This window comes from Hippopotamus amphibius, chromosome 2 (genome assembly GCF_030028045.1).
Source record: "Hippopotamus amphibius kiboko isolate mHipAmp2 chromosome 2, mHipAmp2.hap2, whole genome shotgun sequence".
In the NCBI taxonomy this organism is placed as follows: domain Eukaryota; kingdom Metazoa; phylum Chordata; class Mammalia; order Artiodactyla; family Hippopotamidae; genus Hippopotamus; species Hippopotamus amphibius.
The window spans coordinates 51,197,842-51,217,896 of NC_080187.1; the positions used below are offsets into that span (position 1 = coordinate 51,197,842).

At 40.2% G+C, this 20,055-nt stretch overlaps 1 protein-coding gene across 1 annotated transcript in view; it reads right to left on the bottom strand.

Annotated features, from left to right (window-relative positions):
- Positions 1-20,055, bottom strand: part of ENTREP1 (endosomal transmembrane epsin interactor 1) — a 61,384-nt gene that overhangs the window by 24,867 nt on the left and 16,462 nt on the right. The window lies entirely within an intron of this gene.

Here is a 20,055-nt window from a genome sequence, read left to right on the forward strand (position 1 = left end):
TTTAAATTGTGCTGAGGAATGCCACTAACCCTCACGTCTTCTCAATTTCAAGTCCCTATTTTTCTTTCTCTTTGCAAATAAGGGAGTTCTGTTAGCTGTACACTGCATTAAGCCATGGCTATGCCCTCCTTGAGCCATTGTTATTTTTTCCCAAATTTTACGGGATCATGGTAACTAGACAAAAGGAGAATTCTAGAATATAAGTGGAGCCCAGGAAACTCAAGGAGCTCACAGCCATCACCAGCCAGAAATCACAGCATACGTGTGAAAATAAAGATGAATCTTTCTTCAGTTCCAAACAGTATTGGTACTAAAGCAAAGGTGTGCAGTGATCTTCCATGTACTCATACCCAAAGATAAATATTACAGATATTACCCTAAATGATTAAGAACTGACAGAAATCAACCAAGAAGCCAGTATATACTCAGTGCAAATTAGAGACTACAAAAGGCTTTTCACCCTGAGAACTCTGATCATTATCCAAATCAAACCTTATTGCAAATATAGAAGATTGGAGCTAATGATGATCCATGTTAGAACCAAGCATTATTTCAGGGAGCTGATATGTCTGAACTGGCTGGTAAGTGAGTTCACGCGTGAACTCTGGAACAGAAAGCTCATTCCTTATTGCTGGTATTCCAAGAAGCTTGAAAGTATCTCCCAGACCCAGGTCATGAGTCAATATTTAATACCACATGGTGCCCCTTTTCTCAAAAGGAATTCTTCCTTCCTCTCCAAGAGAAGTTTAAGAACTATAAACACTGAGTGACTCCAGGAATCCAGACCCTTCCTGGACCTGACTAAAGACTCTTTTCTGACCAATGAACATGGTGACTTGTTTTTCACTGAGGAGTCTAGCTTCTGCTTCTTTCCTTTTTAGTTAATTTGTAAAAGGACTACGTGCCCTGTCACCAAATCTTGGGGAATAAAACTGGAAGCGGCTGCTGTGTTCCTGTCTCCTAGGCTAGATTCCTCCGTGTCCATAGGACTTGACTTGTACTGTGCCCCCTTGCAAGAGCCCCCTCTTGTACTGCCAAAGCTTTTTGGAAAATGAGAATGCACAATTGGCAAAAGACAGCACATGGTCTTCTTACATGGGCTGCTTCTATGCCCTGGCAGTTGCTATTCAAAGAGACTTAACACATCTGGAATCTTTACACCCAGCAACACAATTATTCGTTCTATGGGGAAGTCTTGAACTTGCCTTTGGAAATTTTTTTTAATGCAATATCAGATGCCTTGAAAGGAAAACATGGTTATAGTCCTTATGCCTACCAGCCCACCACTAATCTTCATAACTGAAAATTAGCAGCATCAGATACAGAATAGGTGAGGGTCCATTACCCAACACTGGACCCCAAATCTTGCTATTAAAATCTTAAATCCAGCTCATCAAAAGACACCATGAATAAATCAATACAAATGGCAAATACAAATAATTCCCCAACTCAATACTAAAAAGACAAACAACTCAATTTAAAAGACTGGGCAAAAGACTTGAACAGAGAATTCACAAAAGAGGATATGAATGGCCAACAAGCACATGAAAAAGTGCTCAGCATCATTAGTCATCTTGAACTCAAATTACAACTACAGTGAGATATTACTTCACACCAACTAGAATGGTTAAAATTAGAGACTGACAACAGCAAGCGTTGATAAGGATGAGGAGCATGTGGGCTCTCAGACATTGCTTGTGCAAGTATAAAACGGTACCAACACTTTAGAAAACTGTTTATCCATTTCTTAAAATTAAATACAAATCTCCCATGCAGAAAAATTCCAAATAATTTAAGGAGATACGCCACCCTCAACTCCCTACTCCTCAAGTGTGGGCTATAGAAGGTGATTTCTTCCAAAGAATACAGTATGCAAAGAGGAGGGGGAGTAACTTTCCAGTGGAGAAACTTGACAAACACTACACCAATAAGGTGACCAAGGTTAACATTATTGATTAGTCATATTGATGGCAAGCACTCTTGATATGCTCTGACAAAAATGTCACTTTACTCTGTGGTCTTCCTCCCCCAAACCCATAATAATCTCAGTCTCACTATGAGAAAACATCAGACAATACCAACCGAGATACATTCTACAAAATATCTGACCATTTCTCTGCAAAACAGTCAAGGTCATCAAAAACAAGAAAGGCTGAGAAACTGTCACAGCCAGGAGGATCTCCAGGAAGCATGACCCCGAAAGGTAACATGGTCTCCTAAGATGCAATCATGTGCAGAAAAGGGTATTAGGTAAAAACTAAGGAAATCTGAAGAGTATAAACTGTAGTTGATAATAATATATCAATATTGGTTCATTAATTGTGACCAATGTACCATATCAATGTAAGATGTCAATAATAGAGGAAACGAGGTATGGGGTACAGAGGACCTCTCTATACCATCTTTGCAATATTTCTGTAAATCTAAAACTATTCTAAAATAATTTTTTTATTTAAAAAACTGCAAAAAATCTGAGTATACACCTACCCTATGACCTACAATACCACTCCTAGGAACAGACCAAGAGAAAGAAATGCAATTGCCCACAAAAGGACTTACAGAGGATGTTTACATTAGCCTTATTCAAATCAGATCAAAAAATGAAAAGAGCTCAAATGTCCAACAACAGGAGAATACATAGACAAACTGTGATATTTTCAAACAGTGGACTACCTCCAGCAATAAAAAAGAAACAAACTGCTGACGCACAAAAACAACACGGGGGGGGGGGGGGGGAGTCAAGGAAGGGAGGGAATACAGGGATATGTGTATAAAAACAGATGATTGAACCTGGTGTACCCCCCCCAAAAAAATAAATAAATAAATAAAAATTAAAAAAAAACCTCTCTAAAAAAAAAAAAAAAACCAACACGGAGTTCAAAGACATTACATTGAGTAAAATAAGCTAGACACTGTATGATTCCACTTACATGAAGTTCAAGAACAGACAATCATAATGATAGAAATTGGAAGAGTAGCTGCCTGTTTTGGGGAGGAGGCATGGAGTGAGGGGATTGACTGGGAAGAGATAAGCGAATTTTCTGGAGTGATAAAAAAACATTCTATATCTTGTTTTGGATATTGGCTATATGGGTGTATCCAACTGTTAAAACTTAGCTAGCTGAACATTTGTGGTCTGGGATTTATATAAATTATATTTAATATATATTTTTTAAATAAGGAAGAAAATCCAGAGTCCAGCTGCCAAGATGGGAGTGTGAGATCATACAGTGAATAGGGCTACTTTTAAAATATCAGAACAACAAACAAAATGAGAGAAGGCCCCAAGGGATTCACGCCTGGTGGGCTTGGCTTCTCTTCTACACAGGAGGGGCTGCTAATGAGAAGTTAAAGTCACATCACCAGAATGCCCCCCTGCAAACCCCAGAATGAGGATCTGGGCCAAGGCACACAGGCTATGTACAAAAATCGCCATCCACTCTTCCCCAAATTTATCCCTGCATTTGGCTTTTTTATGACTATTATCAAAACTCTGGCCAAACGGTCATCTAATTATGGTAAGTACCCTACATACAAACAAGTTCCGTTCCAAGAGCGTGTTCCTAAGTCCAATTTATTCCTAAGTCCAACAAAGTTAGCCTAGGTACCCAACTAACAATTGGCTATATAGTACTGTACTGTAATAGGTTTATAATACTTTTCATACAAATAATACATAAAAAAACACAAAAAATGGGCTTCCCAGGTGGTGCAGTGGTTGAGAATCCGTCTGCCAATGCAGGGACACAGGTTTGATCCCTGCTCCAGGAAGATCCCACATGCCTCAGAGCAACTAAGCCCGTGCGCCACAACTATTGAACCTGTGCTTTAGAGCCCGTGAGCCACAACTATTGAGCCCATGTGCCACAACTGCTGAAGCCCACAGGCCTAGAGCCTGAGCTCTGCAACAAGAGAAGCCACGACAATGAGGAGCCTGCACACCACAACGAAGAGTAGCCCCCACTCATCACAACTAAAGAAAGCCCGTGTACAGCAAAAAAGACCCAACACAGCCAATAAAATAAATAAATTTTAAAAAACACACAAAAAATAAACATTTTTAATCTCACAGTACAGGACCCTGAGAAGTACAGTAGTACAGCACAACAGCTGGCTTATAGGGGATGGCATTGAGTGAAGAGGCAAGAAAGTTAATGACTGGAGGAGGAAGAAGAGGAGAGGGCAGAGTTGAAGAATCGTTAGCAACACGAGACAGAGGGCAAGCTGCAATTTCACTCCAGCCTGAATGCACGTTCGCATCTTTGAAAGTTTGCAACGTGAAGGTTCGTACATAGGGGACTTACTGTACTCTAGCGTAGACCACTGTAGCATGTATCAGACACGGCAGCTATTAGGATACCAAGCATATCTCTTTCAGAGGTTGGATCAGGCTCAACTGTACAAAATACTGGAGTTATAAGGGACTCAGGATATACAGAGACCTTCAGAAAGGACCCCTCTGGCTTTCACCTAGTTATAATGGTATAACTCCCAAGACTCTAATATCATCCCAACCATCACCAGATGGCACCCCCTCAAACAGAAGACAGTAAAAAATCAGCTACTAGTGAAGACATCACAGTCACAAAGCCCACACAGCTATACCTGAAAATAAGAAGAATCTCTCATATTTTCTTCTATTGTCATCATTCTTGCCTTTAAAAAAATCATTGCAGGAGATTTGAGTTTCTCTTTTGTGGAAGGCACCTGAATTTGGAATCAGGACACCTGGTTCAAATTCAGGCTTTCCCCTTGCTTGCCGTGATATCTTAGACAACCTCTTTGAGACTTGCTTTTCTCATCTGTTAAAAAGGTCTATTATCCTACTGGGAGAAAATATTTGCAAATGATGCAACTGACAAGGGCTTAATTTCCAAAATAAACAACTAGCTCATACACCTCAACAACAACAATAAAACAACCCAATCAAAAAATGGGCAGAAGACCTAAACTGACATTTTTCCAAAGAAGACATACAGATGGCCAACATGCACATGTAAAGATGCTCAACATCACTAATTATTAGATAAATGCAAATCAAAACTACAATGAGGTACCACCTCATACCAGTCAGAATGGCCATCATCAAAAAGTCTATAAACAATAAGTGCTGGAGAAGGTGTGGAGAAAAGGGAACCCTTTTGCATTGTCAATGGGAATGTAAATTGGTGCAGCCACTATGGAAAACAGCACAGAGGTTCTTCAAAAAACTAAAAACAGAGTTCCTATACAATCCAATAATCCTACTCCTGGGCATATTCTGGACAAAACTATAATTCAAAAAGATACATGCATCCCTATGCTCACAGAAGCACTATTTACAATAGCCAAGACATGGAAACAATCTAAATCTCCATGGACAGATGAATGGATAAAGAAAATGTGGTATATATATACAATGGAATATCACTCAGCCATAAAGAAGAATGAAATAGTGCCATTTGCAGCAACATGGACAACCTAGAGATTATCGTAAGTCATAAAGAGAAAGACAAATACCATACGATATCACTTGTGTGGAATCTAAAATATGACACAAATCACACTCACCTACGAAACAGAAGCAGAGTCACAGACACAGAGAACAGAAATGTAGTTGCCAAGGGGGAGGGAGGGGGAGGGAGAGATGGATTGGGAGTTTGGGATTAACAGACACAAACTCAATATTATATATAGAATGAATAAACAATAAGGTCCTACTGCATAGCTCAGGGAACTATATTCAGTATCCTATGGTAAACCATAATGGGAAAGAATATGAAAAAGTATATATGTATAACTGAATCATTTTGTTGTACAGCAGAAATTAACACAACATGGTAAATCAACTATATTCAACAAAGTTAAAAAAAAAAGTCTATCATCCTAGGTCCCACCCAGATTAATGAGAGAATCACACAAAATGAGGTATTGCAATATATGAAAATCTTCTGTATGCTGCAAAATGCTAGGCAACCAGTTTTATTATTATTAATAATCAGCATTTCTTCTTTGAGGGAGCAGCTTTTTGTTATAAAATGAATTTCACAAAATGAATTTCACTAGGTCTGATACCAGCACCTTGTCCTTACACTTGTGACACACCTGGATTTATGGCAGGAAAGGATATTTAAACCATAAGAATGATCTGTAGGGACTTCCCTGGTGGCTCAGTGGTTGAGAATCCACCTGCCAACACAGGGGACACGGATTCAAGCCCTGGTCCAGGAAGATTCCATGTGCCACGAAGCAACTCAGCCCACGAGCCACAACTACTGAAGCCCTCATGCCACAACTACTGAAACCCAGGCACCTAGAGCCTGTGCTCCACAACAAAAGAAGCCACCACAATGAGCAGCCCATGCACCGCAATGAAGAGCAGCCCCCGTTTGCCATAAATAAAGAAAGCATGCATGCAGCAACAAAGACCCAAAGCAGCCAAAAAAATTAATTAATTAAAAAACAAAAGAATAATCTGTAGGTATACTGTTTGCAAACTTTTCCATAAAGAACTCTTTCTGTGACCTGCTTTAGGAACTCACTCCATCATGCTGACCACTGACACCTGTGTGCGGGGTGTCTCCTGTTGGCCCCTCCATATCCTCTCTCTACACTTCCCCACACTCCCCTCCTCCCAGGGAGACTGACCTGCAGACCATATCATTGGGGCTCCTTTGCCCTCTGGTGTCTGGTTTGGTTCAGCCAATGGGGAGGGCTGGCAGAAGATCCAAGGGAGGGAGGAAAGTGAGGTTGGGGGTGTTATTCTCCTGGTTCCTTCTCTGCAGCCTCAGGCCGGCTGTGTCCCTCATAAAAAGCCAAAGGTCCTCTCAAGGGGTCCTCTGTACATAACCCCGACTTCCGGATTCTGACCACCGTTCTCCCATCAGGACTAGGGATGGTAACAGCTTCACTGTCCCCTACGCCCTGCAAAGACCTTTGTGAATAAGCCTTTAATTAACCTCTCATCAAGTTATAGCTTTATTGTCATCTGTGTTTTACCAAGACCTTGACTAATACGACTTCTCTATAAAACTTTTCTTTAGATTTAACCTAATTTTTTCCTGCTCTTTAAGCCTAGCTCTTACTGTTCTCACATCAAATTCAACATTACTTGCTCAAAGAAGTGAACCCCATGGGTTACAGTCCCTGAATTCTACTGAAGCCAATTGACCAGTGGGTTTTACCATCAAGAAAAAGAAAAGCCCAGAGCTGATAGAGAAATGTCTTCCTAGAACTTGTACTTTAGACATGAAAGACAGTGGGACCCAAAAAGTAGAGAGCTTGCCTCATTGCATCCTGTGGCTTTTAAGGGTAAAATGCAAAATTCAAGATCCAAAGAGCTGGTCCTCTCACAAGGACAGGCAACACGAGTTAAGCATTTTATATTTTTGGTTTTATTGTTACTAACTTGAATCATGAGCATTTTCTGATACTTACATACCAGGTAGCTTGGCACAAAATGTATGTTTTTCAATTGAGTATTTGGAATTCACCTTGACACTGATCTCTTGCAACTGTGTCCCCAGTTCACTCCAGGTCTCAATTAAGTGGCCCAAGAAAAGAATGTCGGGGGAATCTGAAGCTATCCAAAAAGAAACATCACCTTCAATTTGCCTATTCCTACCTGCTGAAAGTTCCTCACAATCTCCATCACATTACATCATTAAATAATTATGCCAGCACAGCTTGGTATTGCTGAGTGTCTTTTCTGATTCAAGATTTCATTCTCTAAATAGACGGATCTTTCCCTGCTGCTTAAGGACTTCTATTTTGCTTCTAACTTCCCTACTGATCCAGCTCAAGATGCAGCTGAAAAATCAACTATATATGTTTAAACAAATAAATAGTTCCAGTAATTGTGTGAAGGTAGAGTAGCTTAAAAATGAGTAAGTTTAAAATAGTGACTTGAACATAAGCATTTAGTTCTACTAATTCCTGAAAACCCATCAAAATGGCAATAAAGGAAACATTTTAAGTGCAGAAATCCATAAGGACAGAGACAGGAAAATGGCAGTAAAATTTTAGAAGTTAGAAAGTCAACGGGCAAGCATAAATTGACTCAGTTGCCCTGAGAAAACTGAATCCTACCGCAGCAATGAGGAAAGCCAAAACAGCAGAATTCATTCCTCAGAATCTCCAACTGTTCATAAATGGGTGGCAGCGGACACCTCTAGATATGAAAGTGAGGCTAAAAATAGATTGAGAGTCTAAGCAGCGATTAGAAAATGGTACAACCACTAAGGGAAACTACTGGCAGTTTCTAATAAAGTTAAATATCTACCATACTATGACTCGGCAATTCATTTTTAGGTACATACATTAATGTATATGCCCACAAAAAGACATGCACAAGAATGTTCATAGGAACTAGTTCATAACAGCCAAAAACTAGAAACAACCCAAGTGTCCAAGAATTTGAAAGAGATGAACAAACTGCAGTACACTCATAAATGAAATAAAACCCACTGTTATGGTTTGAAAGTTTGTGTCCCCCAAAATTCATACATTGAAATCCTAACCCCAAAGTGATGGTATTAGGAGGTAGGGCCTTTGGGAGGTGATTAGGTCATGAGGGTAGAGCCAAACTGACTCTGTGGTTCTGAGAAAGCACCACAAGCATAAATTGACTCAGTGGTTCTGAGAAAACGGAATCCTACAAAAGCAACGAGGAAAGCCAAAGCAACAGAATTTATTCCTCATGGGATTAGTGAATTTGTGTATATGTGTGTGTGTTTTTCTATTTAAATATCAAAAGCTCATCAAATTCTTTCCTTTAGAAACTTCTCAAAACCTTTTAATTCAAAAAATACTACTACTGCCTCAGAATCCTTTTCTTTCACACTTTCTTTCTTCTTTTAATTTCCCAAGAAAATATCACTATGGTACCCATTTAGTTACTATGCTTTTTTTTCCCCACATGCAGTCCTTTGATACTGCTCAAAATAAATGAAAAACAGAGTACACTCTTCTCCAGTGGGGCACAAAAACATAGACGGTCTTAAATATTACTGAATGAATGAATGAATCAATCGATCGATTGATCAATGAACAAATGAAAGGAAACTGATTCTTATGATAAACACTATATGGAGGTATCATGCACCCTTACCAATATTCTGGAACATATACAGACAGGCCCTGAAAGGTAAACACCAGATTAACTATCACTGCTTGCATGAAAATGTCTACCGCTACTGCTCCTGGTGGGAACTCACCACTTCCTGGGGAACGAAGATGGGCAGGGTTGGGATTCCTGTCCCATCACTTCATAAGAAGGAGTAGGGGTGGTGGGTGAGTGGGTGGAAGAACAAAACACCCAGTCCTTAAAATTCAGGTTACATTTTCCCACTGAAACAAGAACAAGGTGTGATCTAGCTGGGAATGTGACCAACATGCTAACATTTACGAGGGTGAGTCAAAAGTTACCTGCACTCTGGTTATATTAAAACTTCTGTTGGCCGCACGATCTTATCAGTGCTTTCTGTTCAAGGCTACTGTCTCCCAAGTCACTGCTATGCAGGTGCGAATATGATACATCAGTTCATTTGTAACTGAGGTGCAAGAAAGATGGATGCCCCACGTGTGACCTGCACGAAAGAAGAGCAGCATGCAGTGATTTGTTTTTTGTGGTCCAAGGGTGCACCTGGTGTCGTTACTTATCGAAGACTTTGTGCGCGGTATGGAGAAAGTGTTTTGTTGCGAAGAAGTGTGTACGGATGTATAGAGAAGTTCAAGAAAATTCGCACAAGTGTTAGCCATCAAGAAGGAGCCGGACACCCGTCCACATGAAGACGTGAAGACAGCGGCGCATTTGTGGCTCACAGCTCAGCCTAAAACATTTTTTAATGAGGGAATATGGAAGCTTGTTGATAGATGGACAAAGTGTACTGAAAAGCAAGAAGATTATGTCAAAAAATGATGCATCTGTCTCTTCTAAAAGTTAATTAAAATAAATTCTACAGCCAGAGTGTGGATAATTTTTGACTCACCCTCGTATGTTCTCAGAGACAAGAAGTCCAAGCTTCAAACCACTGATCAGTCACTGTTTAATAGGACGAATGTCATAGGACCCATGACAATGAACGTAACCACTTATTTAACTCTTAACATTTACAATTTTAATTCAGTTTGGAGAATCATTTTAATACAAAGATTTAGAATCATGAGCAAAGTTATCTGTATATAATACCAATGACACCAGGAAAAAAAAACACCTGAAGACGAGACACCAAACTAAAATCTTTCTGAACTAGTTTAGTAAAATGAACGTTCTGATAGACCGCTCAGCACCATGGCAACCAACATAACATAATAAATCACAGCAACTCACCAAGCCCAGCCACTTGCCGCTCTAAACTTGTTTCGGGAGCTCGCACTGACTTGGTTTGCCAGTGTGCCTTTAATCCTCAGATCCCAAGAGAACCTGCTCCTGGGCTTCACTCCCTTGACATCTTTTAAACTTCTTCCAGAAACTGGGCAGATATATTACCAACGTCCAGACTGGTTCTCCCTGCCAACAAGCCAAACACAGGTCCGTTGCTGTGAACAGAACCAGCTGTCTCTCTTCCCTCTCAGAGATGTTTAAGTGTCAGATTTACTCATGTTATGGCTATCCCAGATTTTCTTTTTGTAAAATATTTAAAGTATAATAACATTTATTTCGAATTCATTTTTCAACAGGAGTGAAGGGCTTCTTCCTCTCCCCACCAGAGTGAGACAAAAATTTTCATTAGTTTGGGACACAGCTTCAAGGTGAGCTAAAAGCACTTATAACTGAGAGTTGCAAATTCCTGATGAAAATATACAAACCTCAGGGTATTCTCAAGGCTCCCAGCTTGTAAGAGGAAATTCTGCCTTACCCGGGGACCTCCTCCAGCCCTGTTCTCTTACAGATCCCGTCTCCCAGGGCTCCCTTTCAGAACATCGCACCCCTCATTTCTCAGGAAAGTGACTCTTCTCATGACCCAAGCAATCCGGCGTAGCAGAGAAGGGAGTGTCCTCATCATGTGTCTGGCTCCATAATTCCCTGATACAACTTAGACAGCTCTGTCACCCTAAATTAACATGTTCTCATCAGGAATGTGGCACAGGACCATGAGGAAAATATCCTAATGAGAGTCTCAAGAGAAACAGTCAGAGGATGACATGACACAGGAGATGTGCTCTTTGAACAAGATGAAAGGGTCAGGAACGTGATCTGCTCTGCCCCTTGGGAATAAGGTGGCAGAAGTAAATTTGGAATTTAGGATAAGAAAGGCAGCACAAAATTTTAAACAAAATTGCAAATCTATGATTCTTGAGACTTCACTTTCCTTCTCCGTTACGCTCTTCTTTCATCTGTGCGTCTCTAACCTTCATTCTTTCCCTGCTTCTAGCCCCTTCTCCACTGCTCTTAGCTTCTCAAGGTTCAGCAAGTTAGAGGCAGATCTTATGACTTCCCATCAATGAAGATCACAACTCTTGAGAAACTATCCAGAGTTAACAGTCCTCAAAGATGGCTGCCATCAAGCCCTTCCTTCCATACTTCACAGACTGTTCTTCACATCAAGAGGTGAAGACTTAACATATACAATGGAATAGTATCCAGCCTTAAAAAGGAAGTACTGACACATGCTACAGCACACATGAACCTTGAAAACAGTATGCTAAGTGAAATAAGCCAGATACAAAAGGACACATATTGTATGACTGCACTTATATGGTGAACAGCGTCACCAAATTCAGAGACAGAAAGCAAAATGGTAATTACCAGGGGAGAATGGGGAGTTTTGGTTGAATGGATGCAGAGTTTCTGTTGGGAAAAATGATGAAAAATTCTGGAAATGGATAGTAGTGATTGTTGCACAGCACTGTGAATGTACTTAATGCCACTGAACTGCACACTTTGAAATGGTTAAAACTGTAAAATTGTACATATGTATATTTTACCACAGTTTTAAAAATCACAAAATTTTAAAAAGTAGGAAAAGAGGCGGCGTCCAATTCCCAATTCCCCTCCCCGTGATGCTAAGGTGGCCTTGGGAACTTGTGTGACCAAGAGAATGCAGCAGAGGTGACATTCTGGGACATCCAGGCTAGACGGTAAGAAGTCTGGGCCACCTGGGCCTCTTGGGACACTCATCACAGACACGTTCTCCCAGAACCCAGTCACCATGCCCGGTGGCTGGTATATGAGGAGGTCACATGTTCATGCTCTAGTCAACAGCCCTTGCTGGGCTCCCAGCCGTGTCTCTCATAAACATGTACCGAAATATTTAAGGAGGAAATGTTGTGAAGGCTGAGATTTATGTGAAAACAACACAGGGATAAGGAAGAGAAATGGTTGGGGATGTAGATGAGACAAGTTTGAACATGTGTAGCTGGGCAATGAGTGTGGGGGGCGGGGGTGCTGTGCTTCTCTCAAGTTAGAAGTATATTTGAAATTTTCCATATCAAAGGAAAAAGGGAGAGGAGGAGTCAGAGAAAATGGAAGAGGAAAAGGAGACGAAGGAAGAGAAGAAGAAGTAGAAGAGGAGGAAAGGAGACGGGGAGGGAGATAAGATAAAGAAACCAATTAAACTCTTCTCTTCACAAAGTCAATCCTGGAGGGATGGGGAGGGTGAGAGGGAGGCTCAAGAGGGAGGGGATATGGGGATATTTTATACATTCAGCTGATTCACTTTGTTGTACAGCAGGAACTAACACAATACTGCAAAGCAATTATACTCCAATAAAGATTTTTTAAAAAATTTTTAGAGAGTCAATCCTGGAAAAAGAAAAAAAAAGTGGCAGGAAGAATATTCTAGAAAATAGAAGACTAAAGAGACAGAATAGTCAAATGAAATGACTGAACTTTGACTAGCTCCTGGATTTTGAAAAAAAGAACAGGGTTACACAGGAGTATTCTCTTTCAGATGATCCATCAAGCTGTACACTTATACATACAAAAATATGCACAAACTGTACTTCAGTTGAAAAGCTTTTTGACTAATGAAAAATTACATAACATTATGGAATAACTGGGAAATTTTAAATATGGGGTAGATGACATTAGGAAATCACACATAATTTTCTTAGTTATGATAATGTTATGATGATGAAGTAGAAGAATGCCTTATTTTTAGGAGATGCCTCCTAAAGCATACACGGGTGAAGTACCATGACGTCTAACACTCTGAAATAGTTCAATATAAAATATTTATATATAAACACAACAAGTAAGGCAAAATGCTAAAAGCTACTGTATCCGAATGGAAGGTATATGAAAATTCATTATGTTATTTGCTCAACTTTTCTGTAAGTCTGAGAATTTTCATAATAAAACATTTTAAAAATATATTGAAGAGGCTTCTGCAGGTGCAAAAGTAACAAGAAGCAGAAGCATGTGCACACCAGCTATTACTAATGAACTTCTTTCTAAAAGAGCTGAGTAATCTGCCTGAGGATACAGGGATTATGGTGGAACAGTCACTCCAAGTCAAGTCTTCTTTTTGGCATAACAGGGTTATCAGCTTCTCTCAAGCACACCTTAAAATGAAGCCTATCCATCATGAAGGCCCGCTCAGCTGCACGGAGCTCCCAAGCAATTCTTCCACCCCTTAACACACAAGCCTGCTGTGGAAACAGACTCACAAAAGCAAGGGTAGCAATTAAGAACATGGACTCTAGGGACAGGCCACCTGAAAATGCATCCCAACTCTGTCACTTCTAGCTATGTGACCTTGGGCAAATCACTTAACTTCTCTATGCCTTGGTTTCCTCACAAGGAAGACACTAATAACATCTTACAGGATTAGTGGGATAATACATGCATCTCACTTATGTGTTTATTATTATTACAGATTATTGCAGACATTAAAAATATTATCAACCTAGTTCTTCAGTTATAACTAGGATGTATAATCAAGGATCAACAGACATTAAAAAACCTAACAGCACAAAACAAGGAGGACCAAGATGTTAACCAGAATTACTGACCCCCATGGAGAAAACACTGATTACTCAGAGAACAGCAAAGAAAAAGACAAAGACACAAAAAGTGTAAGACTTTGAAAAGTTAAGAAACAAAGATGCTCAATTCAAGAGGTCCAACATCTGATTATTGGATGTTCTAGAAAGATAAAGTAGAGCAAATGGAGGGAAGGAAATAAAGAAACAATAAAGAAAATTGCTGGGTGTTGAAGAAAGACACATGGCTTCAAAGTTTTAAAAGCTCAAATACTCAAGGGTAAAAGCAGTCAAAAAGTATGAAGGAAAAAAGACCCACACCTAAATATACCTTCATGTAATTTCAGAAGACTGTCAGAAAAATTATCTGAAATTTGGAAATGGGCAAAAGAGATTATTGGGTATTCCATTTACTTATTTAGTTATTTTATTAGCTATTTTACAACTCTGTAGAGGCAGAGTTTCAGTTGTAGATTTTTTTTTTTCAGTAAAGATGGAAATAAATTCTGTCCAATGCAACAGAAAACCTCAAAAGTTACTATGTATGGCTCTCCTGGACATCAACCAGTTTTGTATGTATCCCAGCAATTTCCTCCCAACATCACCTATAAGTACTTAGCTTCTCAAATGTGCTTTGAACCAGTTTTCCCTTGTTACTGACATGTTCATTTTATATTTGCCTGAGAGTCATGATTTTATCTTTTTGAAACTTAAATTTTATCAATACCAAGATAAAGAAAAGATCCTAGAAGCTTCCAGAGAGAAAAAAAGAGGTTGCCCACTAAGGAACAAGAATCAGGTCAGCATCAGTGACAAAAGGCATTCAACAATGCCTTCAAATTTTGGAAGGAAAATCATTTTGAACCCAAAATTCTATACGCAGCCAAACTATCATTCAAGAGGGAGGGCAAAACAAAGACACATCAAGACATTCAAACCCTTAGAGAGCTCCTTTCCCCCACATTCTTCATGGATTTTTATTTGAGAATATTCTCTGGAAAAATGAAAAAGGAATTCAAGAAAAAAGATTGCATGAGGCATGAGATCTAAGAAACAATGGCTTTAATCCAAGAATACCAAGGAAAGAAATAGTCAGATGACATCTGTATAGGAGACATAGAAAACAATTAAATCCAAACTAGAATAGGAAGTTAATAGTCTTACAAATGTCCAAAGGAGAAGGTGAAACAAGTAGCAAAAAGTATGATTAAGAAGCTAGATGAGTAAAACTCATACTTAGAGGCAGCTGATTTTCAACAAGGGTTCCAAGATAATTCAATAAGGAAAAAACAGGCTCTTCAACAAATGGTGCTGGGACAACTGGATATCCACCTGCAAAAGAATGAAGTTGGACCACTGACACACCATATGCAAAAACTAACTCAAAACAGATTACAGACCTAAGCATAAGCTAAAACAAACTCCTAGAAGAAAATATAGGAGTAAATCTTCATGAGCTTAGATTAGACCAGACTTCTTAGATATGACAGTACAGAAACAAAAAAACTTCAACAAAATTAAAAACTTTTGTGCTTCAAAAGACGTCATCAAAAAAGTTGAAAGGCAACTCACAGAATGAGAGAAAATATTTGCACGTCATATATCTGATAAGGGAACTGGAAAGGGAAATTGGATAATTTTCTTAGTTGTGATAATGTTATTATAGTGAGGTATGGTGAGGCAAAGGATATGAATAGGCATTTCTCCAAAGAAGACATGAAAATGGCCGATAAACACACAAAAAAGCTCAACATCAAATCAAAAACACAATGAGATACCACTTCACACCCATAAAGATGGCTATAATCAAAAAGACAGACAATAATAAATATTGGCAAAGATGCAAAGAAACTGGACCTGCATACACTGTAAAATGACACAGTCGCTTTGGAAAACTCTTCTTCAAAATGTTAAACATGGGGTTACCATATGACTCAGCAATTCCACTCCAAGGCATATAGCCAAGAGAAATGAAAACATGTCCACAAAACAACTTGAACATCAATGTTCAAAGCAGCGTTATTCATAGGAGACAGAAAGTGGAAATGTCCATTAACTGATGAATAGATAAATAAACCGTGGTATATCCCTCAATGGAACAGTGTTCAACAAAAAAAGGGGAGGGGAAGTACTGATACACACTACAACATGATGACCCTTAAAAATACCGTGCTAAAAATATATGCCAAGTGAAAGAAGCCAGTTACATGAGATCATATATTATATGATTCTATTTGAAATACCCAGAATAGGCAAATTTATAGAGACAGACAGTGCATCAGTGGTTTACTAGGGCTGGGAATATTGAGAGGAAACGAGGAGTGACTTCTAATGGGTACAGGGTTTCTTTTTTGGGGTGATGTGAAAATATTCTACAATTGATTTCGGTGATGTCTGTGAACATGCCATTGAACTGTATAGTTTAAATGGGTGAATGCTATGGTACATCAATTATATCTCCAAAAAGCTGTTTAAAAATATGAGAAGAAGCTAGATGATCTCTGAGATTAGGTACCTTTTTTTGTCAACAAGAAAAGGAGTCATTTAGAAATTCTAGGAAAAACATAACTCTCTATATATCAGAGTCATGGTCCAAAGCTGAAACAAACTAAAATATGACATGATACTGAGCAAATGACAGAGAATAAAAGAGAAGAATAGATTTGACTTGGCTGCTCAAAACTGTTCTCTCTCTAGATCCAATCATTCTTCCCGATGCTACAGAAAATAATGCAGGTGATCCCTTGAACGAGCAGGACTCATGGGCAGCAACAGAAAACCACTCTGTTTTTTACCCCAATGCGGCTCACTCCCACTTTGCAGAGCTAGTTCTTCCTGACCCCTTACATGAAATCTGAGGCTGGAACATATGACTCTTCCGGACAATATAAGATACAAAAAGTGCTCCAGTTACTTCAAGTCACTGAAAGTCCCATTTTGGTAATTAAAATATCCAGACCTGTGTCCCAGTCAAAACTTGAAACTGCATTTAACTTTCAGCTTCTTTCCATCTCATCAGGCTTCTTATTACAGGGGGGCAAACAAGTCTGCAGTGGGAAAGGCAGTGGAAAGAGATAATCTTCTCTATTTCCCTGCTTTTTGTGTCCGCTTCTCCTCCTGAAGCCCGCCAGCCACAGCTCTGCCATTCTGGAGAGGAGGGAGAGAGCGAGCGGGAGTCCAGGCCAAGAGCGTAAACAAGGAGGGAGGGTGGGAGGCAGGGAGAGTTCCCCTGATTGTTCCTGAACTGCCTTGGCAAGTATTTACAGGAGGCTCTCCTGGATGGGGCTTCCATGGGCTCCTCTGAGATACCCATTTTTGAACCTGCAGTTCCCTCAATGCGGGCATCATGCAGTACAGGCCGGGCCTTTCTCGGCTTTGGTCCCCCCACTCCTCTAAGGGGCTCCCCGGAGCAGGATACAAGCTCACCTCACCCCAGGCCTACCCTCTCTTACGGGCCCCACCCATCTGGTCAGCTGGAAGTATGCTTTTGGGGCTGGGTCTATAAAAGTACAATTATTTCCCAACTTCAGTCTTTAACTCTCAGGCCACACAGCACTCCAGCCAGCCCTTTAAATTCCTCAGCCAGGAGTCTGACACCAGTCCAGTCAACCACTGTGAGACCTGTCTCAGGTTCTCCAGTGCTTATCTTTAAGCACCCCTCCCCTCCCCCATGCGGAGGTGGAACTTAAACCACCACAGCAATTCAGTAACTTTCTCCAAACACTTGTCTCTTTAACCCCTAATCTTTTCATAGGCTGGGGGACAGAGATTAGCTAAGGGTTGCAAAACTGGTTTTCCCCCAGAAATTTTGCAAGTCCTGCTTAGATAGTCTAACACACACTGGAATGTGGGAGCTGTTGGCGTGGGCTGTATTTTGGCCTCAGATGAATCTGGAAAGCAAGAATCCAATTCTAATCCTATTTCAGTCACATTCATATAATGAAAATACTATAAATGCTATTATCGGTTTCCACTCTTTGAGAAACAATTTACAGACAAAGCTTGAACGGTATGAAATAGTTTAAGAGCAAAATGTTAATGTTAAATCACTGACAATACAGAGGAAATGAATGGTGTTACCACCAAAGGCGGCGGAAGGGGGAAATGAATGGTGTTACCACCAAAGGCGGCAGAAGGGGGAAATGAATGGTGTTACCACCAAAGGCGGCAGAAGGAGGAAATGAATGGTGTTACCACCAAAGGCGGCAGAAGGGGGAAATGAATGGTGTTACCACCAAAGGCGGCAGAAGGGGGAAATGAATGGTGTTACCATCAAAGGGAGGCATAAGGGGGAAAGAAGCAGAGCTAACGTCTAATTTCGTCGTCTTCTGAAAGAGAGAATCAAAAGATACTGCCCAAAGTTGATGAATTAAGAAACGGAACTTTCTAATATTATTTAAAATTATAAAGCCATCAATAGGAGAAATAAAAATAATTTCAAAAAAATAGGAGAGGAGGATAGGTAGGAGAACGTCACCCATGCCTCACTTTTAGTGAGATGGAGACAGCCACCGGGGCACTAAAATCAGAGAGAAATTAAAACGGTTAATTCGGGGGGGCGTGTACTCAGGTTGGATGCTGGGAAAAATGCACAGAGGTCTAATTGTTACTTTTAATAAGAGTAAGAAGGCTAAAGAGCCCCCCCCCGTTTTTAAATAAAAAAGGTTTTTCTGTTTTAAAAGGCACTTCGTAAATTATAAAATGTCACAATGTCAGTGGTATGTTTGAAATACGTATATACATATGGTGTCTGTGTGTGTGTGTGTGTAATATATACACATGTTTGATACATATATATATACTGTTATGTATATATATCATATATTTTATAGACACAGATGTAAAATAAATAGGGACCAGTCTCAGAGAGATGATTTATTTTTTATGCCCTAAATTATACATCTGATTGTGGGACCCCAATCAGATCCAGGTTTGACTCAAATCTATACTCTTTCCCCTCCATCAGTATGCAGAATATCTGCTAATACACTATGTCCGTTTATAAATTATTCTTTTCTGTTCACTAAAGAGCTCTACAAGGCCCCCCTTTGGTATCCTCGTTGAGAAGTTACAACTAGTCAGACATAACTGCACCACCACCCCAGCCCTGACACTCCCTGCCCCCAGCTCCTCTATCCAACACCTTCCACCCCACTCAAGCACTCACCATGAATCAATGTAACTTGAGCACCCACTGGATTTCTTGTTCTTCAACTGAGTTCCACAAATGAGCAAACGTTTAAAACGAATCTCTTTATTTTTTAACTAGTTTTTTAAAAATTCTTAAAAAAGTAACATTCATAGAAGAAAAATATCATGGCCCCATAGCAGTCTGAGTTCCCAATTATGTTATGGACAACAGAAACCAACTTAGGCTAAATAAGCAGAGAAGGAATTTCCTGCAAGGCTATCAGGTAGTTCACAGAAACCACAGGAACCAGGCTCAGAAATCCAGGAAGGAGCCGAGGGAAGCTGGGTGCTGGGACCTCTACCAAGGTCATGCCACAGGAAAGCCAGGCCCCTGGCTGCCAGCGTTGGACATCAGCTGCCTCTCTTGCCTAATGAATTCTAAGCTGCCCCAGCTATTCGGCATCAACGGCTCCAGCTTCCAAGCCCTGGGTGGGAGCTTCAGCGGGGGGAGGTCACGGCTCACACCCTGGCTGCCGACATTCAGGAGTGTGAGCATCGGGCCTCAGAAGCTTCCAGCTGGAGGCAGGGTCCTGCCTCTCATCAAGACCCACAAGGGCAGACACAAGCAATGCCCCAAAAAGAGAGACACGTAGATACCAGCAGCCAGAACTCAAACAAAATAGGGAAGCTAAAACGTCCTCCACTTCACACAACACATGTCCTCTCCAGACATAAAGTGGAAATTCAGTCTCCCTCCTTCTGATTCCCACTGCACTCCACAGAGGTGCCTATTCTACACAGTTTCCTGTAAATTTTCTCAGGAAGTGTTCACGTAACTACAAACACATGTACGATCCCCCAGATGTTTCCAAATAACACAAGTGGAACCACACACATTATTACACAGCTTTTCACATGACACCTATTTTAAGATGCTCCCTGATTCAAAATGGTATCCTCCCTTGCCCCAAATCACTCACAGTCCATGGAGCTGTCTGGGAGTCATATTCAGAAATGATC